Raw genomic sequence first — 10,103 nt, forward strand, 5'->3', positions numbered from 1 at the left:
TGAACAATTTACTGCTACTGTTTCTTTCATTAATAATACCTTTTTATCCTTTGGAGTTTGTCTTCAAAATCTATTTCTCAAATAAGCTTTATTATAATCACCATTTCTAGATCCTTCTGGTAACTCTCTTTGTTCCATCTACTAGCTGAGTTTACAATTAAATAAGTAATTGGGTAATTAGTTGTTTAGTGAGTATTTTTCATACTAAAATGTAGCCTCAATGTGAATATCTGGTTCACTACTTAATCCCCAGTACCTAGTAAGATGACTGTCCACTAAATAGTTCAAAACACTGAAAAAAAATATTATCAAGAAAAATATAATAATTACTGGATCATATGGCAGTTTTATTTTTAATTTCTTGAGGAACCTTCATACTGTTTTCCATAGTGGCTACACCAAATTACATTCCCACCCACAATACATGAGGGTACTCTTTTCTACACATTCTTGCCAACACTTGTTATTTCTTGTCTTTTGATGATAGCAGTTGATGACACATGAGGTAATAACTCATTGGAGTTTTGATTTGCATTTCTCTGGTAATTAGTGATATTGACCCTCTTTTAATGGGCTTGTTGACCATCTTTATATCTTCTTTGGAAAAATTCCTATTCAGATCCTCTGTTCATTTTTAAATTTGATTTTTTTATATTGATTTGTATTAATTCTTTTTATAAATTGAACATTAACCCTTTATTGGATAAATCTTTTGAAAATATATTCTCCCATTCAGTAGATTGCATTTCCATTTGGTTGATGGTTTCCTTTGCTGTGAAAAGCTTTTCAGTTTGACGCAGTCCCATTTGTTTATTTTTGCTTTTGTTTTTCTTGTCCAAGAAAACATAAAAAAATATTGCTAAGACTGATGTCAAAGAGAGTACTACCTTTTTTTTTTTTCTAGGAGTGTTATGGTTTCAGGTCTTACATGTAAGTCTTTAATCCATTTTGAATTTATTTTTGTATATGGTGTGAGAAAGTAGTTTAGTTTCATTTATTTACATGTAGCTGTCAAATTTTCCCAGCACCACTTATTGAAGGGACTATCTTTCCCCATTGTATATTCTTGCCTCCTTTGGCATAGTTTAATTGACCATATGTGTGTGGGCTTATTTGTAGGCTCTCTGTTCTGTTCCACTGATCTATGTGTCTTTTTTTTGTGCCAGTACCATACTATTATGATTACTGTAGCTTTGTAATATAGTCTGAAGTCAGGGTGCATGATACCTTCAGCTTTGTTTTTCTTTCTCAAAATTGCTTTGGCTACTCCAGGTCTTGTTTCTCTCCATACAAATTTTAAGATTTGTTCTAGTTCTGTGAAAAGATTCTTTGGTGTTTTGATAGGGATTGCATTGAATCTCTAGATTTGCTTTGGGTAGTATGGACATTTTAAAAGTATTAAATCTTTTGATCAATGAGCACAGTATATCTTTCTATTTATTTATGTTGTCTTAAATTTCTTTTATCAGTGTCTTACAGTCTTAAGAGTATGGGTTCTTTACTTCCTAGGTTAAATTTATTCCTAAGTATTTTTTTGATGTGATTATAAATGGGATTGTTTTATTACTTCCTCTTTCTGATAGCTTGTTATTAGTGTATAGAAACACAACAGATTTCTGTATAATAATTTTGTATCCTGCAACTTTACTGGCTTGTTTATTCTAATAGTTTTTTTGGTGGAGTCTTTAAGTCAGACAGAGAAAGACAAATACTTTATGTTTTCACTGATTTGTGGAATCCAAAAAACAAAACAAATAACAAAACAGAAACAGACTCAAAGATACAGAGAACTAACTAGTGGTTGCCAGAGGGGAAGAAGTTGGGGGAATGGATGAAATAGGTGAAGGAGTTGAAGAAGTACAAACTACCAATTATGAAATAAATAAGTAACAGGGATGTAACAGACATCTGAACAGGGAATGTACAGTCATTAATATTTTAATAACTTTGATGCATAATCTATAAAAATATTGAATCACTAAATTAGACACCTGAAACCAATATAATACTGTAAGTCAACCATACTTCAGTAAGAAAATTTTTAAAAAGAAAAACATGATAAAAATTTTCTCACTCTCTAAAAATTAAAGCAAACTCCAGCATCATTATAATATTATCAGTCAACCAGGATGAACAGCTCAAAACTGAATTATAAATTTAACATATATCTTGGTTAAGAAATGAATGATTAATGTATTAGTACAATAGTATAACCATCTTGAAACACAAAGTAAAATTCTCAGATTACATTTTATGCCAAAATAAATTATACATTAATGTATATGAAAGAAAATATTTACCTGATCTTGGTCTGAATAAATATAACCCATAAAATTTGACAACACGGGCAGAAATGACATGAGAAATGATTAGTGCATTAAACCAAATAAAAAATAAAACATTATAAGTAGATAAAATTTGTTTTAAAAGGTGTCTACAACACAGAAAAAAAGTATTCTAACACATGTGACAGAAAATAGGTTATTATCCTTATATATCATACAATATCCTTATTAGTTAAAGAATCTCTATATATCACTAAGAAAATGACAAATGCCTCAGTTAAAGAAAAAAGTAATGGTTTCAAAGAGGCAAGTCACAAAATATTTTATGACTACTTTTGGCTGCTTAATAACCATGGAAATGAAAATAAAATGGAATATTATTTAATTAGGATTGCACTTGTTATAAGAATGATACTATGCAGAATTAATTGACATATGGAAAAGTAGACATTCTCATAGGATGATGGCAGGATTATGAATTAAGTAACCTTTGCAGAGGGCAACTTGGCATTATGGGTCAAAAGCCTTCAGAATGATTATATCCTTTTCTCAGTCATTCCTCGTCTAGAAATTTAACCTAAGGAAATATTTTGATAAATGCAAATGAATGTGTTTGACTTGTTGCATTTAGTGTCCTACCTGCAGAAGGGAAGAGGACTTTATGGCATGACTATTTATATTATCCATATCCATAATTACACTTAATTTTCCCTCTTTGCCCTTTTGTCTGTTTTTTTATTCATTGTGATAGTTGTGTGTTTCTTCTCAATCCTTATATGAAAGTACAAATGCTTTCTGAAACAAGGTGTAATACTAATATACACACACACATCATTGACATTTATAGTTGTGGTTTTTAACAGTCTACCTAATATGTAAAAACCATTCAATAATTTCTATTTGAATCAAACATAAGTTAGTATTTCATTATAGGAATTATATGGGCAGAACCTGTATAGGAATTATATGGGCAGAATCACTTGTCAGGGGTATTTGTCTTCTTCTGAAACAAAATACATCTTTCACTGTTCTCCAGAGTTCTTCTCCAGAGGCCATGTCCATGATATGCTCACTTAATTGAGTTTGATATGCTCTCACACTTTATATATAGATTTGCTTCATTTTGTAGGAGCTCTGTGTCTATTAGAGAATCTGAAATAGATCTGTAAGAAGTTGCTCTTTAGGTAGTCCCTGGATAAGTCCACTCTATCTGTCCTGAAAAAAAACAGTATTTTTTGTTTTTTTTTGTTTTTTTCAGAGGCAGATACATAGTAACATGCAAGTTAGCAAAAGGTTTCATCTTATCACATCAGTATATCCAAAACCTTAATTTTCAGCTAAAGCAAGTCCAGAATTAGATGCCTCATCACTGCTATTAGGCATTAACCCAACAGGCTGTGAGATGCCAATGCTTTTGATACATTTTTCAAATAAGATCCCAAAGTGGCTGTGACAAGACAATATGAAAATTTTATGTAAAAAGCATGTTTGACTTGATTAGTAGAAATTATAATTCCTGGGATGAATTAACATGTATTAACTCACAAATGTTAAAAAACAAACACAAACAAAATTTAATATAAAATTAGTGTTATACAAATTGTATGTAAAACATTGTATGCAGTGTTTCATTTTTGCACTAGGTTAGGTTTTAAATAAATATGATGTTTCATTACTTTGCTTTGAAAAATGATTTACTACTTTATCTATCAAACATACAGTTTGGTAATTGAGCAAACATTTTTCAGAAGGAAAATACTGCAAATATATGTAATTGAAAATTAAAACCAAGGCTATTACTGCTGCATAGGTCTGAAGAGACTTATTTACCAGAAACAAAATCTTTTTCTGGCGATTTTACCATGAATGAAAAAGAAATATCCTGATGTCCTGAGCCCAAATCATCAATAGGTGACAAAAATTTTAGGTTAGAGGACGTTTTAACATCCTTTTGAGATTTTTCGTACCTTAGTTTGAGTATCTTTTAGAATAATTTCAAAAATGGTTATTGACCATTTGTGAATTTCTTGGTCAAAATTTGACAACTTTTAATTCAGTCTAATATTTGACAAGCTAAGTCTAAAATTCACATGTAATATTAAAGGACAAAGAACAGCTAACTAAGGTAACTTTAAAGAAGAATAAAGATGGGAAATTTATTATGAAACTATAGTAACTAAAAGTTTGTTACTAGTTATGGAAAAGACCATAGTTAGACCAACAGGCAGAAGGGAGCACAGTCCGGTGAGTGTAGGGGTGTGGTGTGTGTGACTCAGAGTGTGTAGACCACCAGGGGGAAAATATGGGGGCTCTTTTGCTGAGAACAGGGGTTTCATTCAGACCCCTCTTGTTGGAAGCCATTGGCTAGAAGTACTTGCCAGTACTGCCAAAGCACTGCTGTGAAACACCTTTAAATGACTGTCTTTTCTTCGTTAATATATTTTTTTGTTCCTTTATTGTTATTTGCATGGTTCGGCATGTCTTAATTTGGTACCCCAGTCAAAATGGGATGTGTCAGGAGCAGCATAAGGAGGGAAAGGTATGACCTATTCAATGAGTGCTAGTGGGAAAAGCAACCATTCACAAGCAGGGGGGCTGGTGGCAATGGGGGGAGATAAGATTTCTGTTACACTCATACAGAAAAAGAAACCCCCAATAGACTAAAGATCTAAATGTGCAAAGTAAAATCACAAGGCCCTTAAAAAAATAAAGGAATGTATATTTAGAACCTTAGGACTTGTAAGGATTTCTTACACAAGACAAAATATAAAAAACTGATAGATTTTTTAACAAGAAAATTAATAAATTAATAAACTCTTACACACCAATGACACCATAAAACAAAGTGAAATGACAAACTAACAACAAACCAGAAGTTATTTCCAACCAAACACCTGGCAAAGGATAAGAATCTAGAATCTACAGGAAATGGTATGAATTACTAAGTCAGAGAAACAATCTAATGGGTAAAATTATCGAAGGATATGAACAGATAAAGGTTAACGAACATATGGAAATATCCTCACTTGAAAAAAAAGAGTTGCAAATTTTAAAATTCATGAGATGTTGTTCTCAGTATACTGTCATTTTCATTGTATTTTATGGTCACACATTGTAAAATATGACAACTCTAAGTGTTTTTGAGGATGTGGGACTCCTCATGTATTTCTGGTGGTAGTGAAAATTGGTATTACTTTGCATAGCAAAAGTGGGGACGTTTAGTAAAACCAAAGATGCACACATACAGACCCACACACAAACATTCTACAACCCATAATTTCTACTTCTAGATAGATTTTTCTCTATAGACTTGAGGAATTATACCATATATTTGTAAGAGGATGTGTACAAGGAAATTTACTGAAGCTTTCTCTATGACAGTAAAATTTTGAAATTAACATTACTGCTCATAAAAAGAAGATGGATTGTAAATCTAAGGTAGATTCATGTAATGGAAAGCTATTTACAAAGTAAAATTAATGAAATAGAGCCACATAAATACATGTAGATAAATCTTTTTAATTTAGAATTTTTTATTGAGGTATAGTTGATTTACAATAATTCAGGTATATAGCAAGGTAATTCAGGTATATAGCAAGGTAATTCACTTAAGATATATATATATATATATATATATATATATATATATATATATATATATAGAAAGAGAGAGAGAGAGAGAGAAAGAAAGAAAGCAGGGCACCTTGCTTTTACATTTATTATGGTAAATATAACTTACTTAGTTATGGTAAACACTAAAAATTTATCAATACCATAAATTGGTGAAAACACATAGGTGTAGTGAATGTATAAAAACATGGGTAGAAAGTGGAATCTAAACACCCTAAGTGCAGTTGTTACTTCTTGAAAAGGAAGTGGGGAATTGAATCAATAAGGGTAAAATATACTTAAAAGTGCATAATTAATGAGTTTTTAAATGAAAATATCTGAAACAAATATGTCAAAACATGAACATTTATTAAATCTGATATAAATCTTTGATATTTAAGTGTATTTAAAACATTTCAAAACTAAAATGGATTTAAATATGTAGAAAAGATATGTTTTATTTTTAAAAACTACAAATATTAAGTAAATGATAAATTATAATGTAATTTTTCTCTAGGCAACACTTCTCATAAGGTACTCTAAATACAATTTAAGAGTTTTTTATAATTAGGCAAAACGTTTCTTTTAACAAATGTTGATAGTTATGCTTGACTTATGTTTGCTCTCTTCCCTTTATCAAAACTCTGCTTTTAGAAAGGATTTGATCAATTAATTCACATTGTAGTATAAAAAGATTGAATATAATTTGTTGTCTTTTCTAGGATTATTTTTTCCTTCCCACAACAGAAATCACAAATTTTGATTTCCACCAAAGGAGTGGCAAGCATAAGTAGAGAAGGGTAGGATTTTTGGATAGTATCATTAATGCTGTTAAACTGTTTCACATTCCACAGTAGCTACAAATTATATACTCAGCATTCTGCAGGGAGAAAAACGTAGTACCTCAAATACCTTAGCAATCTGGCCAAAATGCACAAATCATGTTTTTCTTAGTTAGGAGTTCCATCAGGCTCACGTTCTAAAAAAATAATATTGATATTTGATGGTTGCAGTTCGAAGACAAATCAGCTTACATTCAAACACAATCGGTTATTACTGAACATATGGGCACATGGTTGGGTGGGCTTAGAAGAGATCTGCTGAGAATAGAATATCTATAGGATTAAACCCATTTGTTTAACAGTAGAAATAGCTGTTCTTTCTAGAATGAGACACCAAATTGGTTTCTTTTATATCAATCATGTTCTAAAGCTATTTAGGACCACAATGGCAACCTTAGAATTATATATACATACATATTATATATATATTTATTCTCATGAAAATGCACATTTTGACTTAATTTACTTATTTTGAATGCATCCTTAATTTTTATTCCTGCCTTTAGATTAAGTTTATGTTTATCCTTTTTTCTAAGTTTGAATTTGAACATTTTAAAACATGCAAAAAAGTTAAAAGAAGAAATTCATATTTGATAATATTTTGACTAAATTACTCTTTTTCTCTCACTTTTTTGGTCTCTATCCACTCCTACACTTTCAGATTTTGTTTAACCATCTGATGTGACATTTCAACCTGAAAAATGTTAACATTTACCTCATAACAATATGTATATAATCATACCTAAAAATATTTTATATTCAGCAATTGGGTTTATAAACATAAGCAATTTTTCTTATTACATCTAAATATTTTATCCATATAATATATTCCCCAATATTGCTGAGAATATGAATTTAAATTTTTGTTTAAGTTTTCTGCTATTTGTTAGGGTAAATCTAGTTTACAGAGGCACATTTGCTCAAATTCCTTGGAATGGTCTTTTGCTTTCTGACTAGAGAATGCCATTTGTATTCTAGTGATTTTTACCGTGCTGCCTCCTAGTTTAGAAAGGGACTTCTCAGTTATTTAATATTGATGATTCAGATTCCTTCTGTCAGAGTCTATGTGGTCTCTGAGCAATGCTTTCAGTCCAAAAGAAAGGGAAACGAGAAAGAGAGATTTTCTCCAGCTTTCTCTCTGTTTCTTTCTCTCTCACTAGTCCTCTTTCTCTCTCTCTCTGTCTCTCTCTCTGTAGTTTGGCATTGCTTCTGGTTCCAGTTAGCCATGAGAAGGAGAGGGAAGGTCACTTGAAAGGTGGTATCTGAGTGGGAATGTTCACTGCTTAGTCAACCACTTTCCTTTTACTCTGTGTGAAGGCACTTTCCTGCCTATACTTTGCTGAAGCAGCTGGTAGAGAGGCCTTCTTCAGAACAGAGCTAAAAGTATTTTTCATCAGTAAGAGAGACAGTCCTGTGGGCATTAGGTCAATTAGAGGGCTACCATATGACAGGGAATTTTGCCGTTGTGAAAAACTGTACATCTTTCCTTGTCTTTATCTCTACCAGAAATCCGAAATCAGTGAGGGCATTGCATTCCTGCCCTAAATCTGTCTCCATATTAGCAGCCTACTGTAGTAATGGTCCCACTTTACTTAGGGGGGTATTGATATTCAGGCTGGATGACACAGGATGTCCGTTTCAGTTACTAAAATATTTAAATACTTTCACATTGATTGCTCTACCTCTTACCTTCACTCACACCATCAATAAAATGGTGATGCAGGCCAGCGAGCTACACTGCTGGACACCCTATGCCAAACAACTAGCAAGACAGGAACACAACCCCACCCGTTAGCAGAGAGGCTGCCTAAAATCATAATAAAGTCACAGAAACCCCAAAACACACCACTGGAGGCAGTCCTGCACACCAGAAAGACAAGATGCAGTCTCAACCACCACAGCAAAGACACCAGTCCACTCCACCAGAAGCCCACAAAACCTATTGAACCAACCTTAGCCACTGGGGGCAGACACCAAAAACAACGGGAGCTACAAACCTGCAGCATGCAAAAAGGAGACCCCAAACACAGTAAGTTAAGCTAAATGAGAAGACAGAGAAACACAAGGCAGATGAAAGGGTAAGATAAAAACCCACTAGACTAAACAAATGAAGAGGAAAAAGGCAGTCTACCTGAAAAAGAATTCAGGGTAATGATAGGAAAGATGATCCAAAATCTTGGAAATAGAATGGAGAAAATACAAGAAACGTTTAACATGGACCTAGAAGAACTAATGAGCAAACAAACAATGATTAACAACAAAATAAATGAAATAAAAAATTCTCTACAAGGAATCAATAGCAGAATAACTGAGGCAGAAGAACGGATAAGTGACCTGAAGATAAAGTAGTGGAAATAACTACTGCAGAGCAAAATAAAGAAAAAAAGAATGAAAAGAATTGAGAACAGTCTCAGAGTCCTCTGGGACAACATAAAATACACTGACATTCGAATTATAGGAGTCCCAGAAGAAGAAGAGAAAAAGAAAGGGACTGAGATAATATTTGAAGAGATTATAGTTGAAAACTTCCCTAATATGGAAAATGAAAAAGTCAGTCAAGTCCAGGAAGCACAGAGTCCCATACAGGATAAATCCAAGGAGAAAAACGCCAAGACACATATTAATCAAACTATCAAAAATTAAATACAAAGAAAAAATATTAAAAGCAGCAAGGGAAAAACAACAACATGCAAAGGAATCCCCATAAGGTTAACAGCTGATCTTTCAGCAGAAACTGTGCAAGCCAGAAGGGAGTGGCAGGACATATTTAAAGTGATGAGAGGGGAAAACCTACAAGCAAGATTACTCTACCCAGCAAGGATATCATTCAGATTTGATGGAGAAATTAAAACCTTTACAGAAAAGCAAAAGCTAAGAGAATTCAGCACCGCCAAACCAGCTTTACAACAAATGCTAAAGGAACTTCGCTAGGCAGGAAACACAAGAGAAGGAAAAGACCTACAATAACAAACACAAAACAATTAAGGAAATGGTAATATAGGAACATACATATCGATAACTACCTTAAATGTAAATGGATTCAATGCTCCCACGAAAAGATATACACTGGTGGAATGGATACAAAAACAAGACCCATATATATACTGTCTACAAGAGACCCACTTCAGACCTGGGGACACATACAGACTGAAAGTGAGGAGATGGAAAAAGATATTCCATGCAAATGGAAATCAAAAGAAAGCTGGAGTAGAAATCCTCATATCAGACAAACTAGACTTAAAAATAAAGACTATTACAAGAGACAAAGAAAGACACTACATAATGATCAAGGGATCAATCCAAGGAGAAGATCTAAAATTGTAAATATTTTTGCAACTGGCAAAGGAGCACCTCAATACATAAGGCA

Source organism: Phocoena phocoena, chromosome 3 (genome assembly GCF_963924675.1).
Source record: "Phocoena phocoena chromosome 3, mPhoPho1.1, whole genome shotgun sequence".
Classification (NCBI taxonomy): Eukaryota; Metazoa; Chordata; class Mammalia; order Artiodactyla; family Phocoenidae; genus Phocoena; species Phocoena phocoena.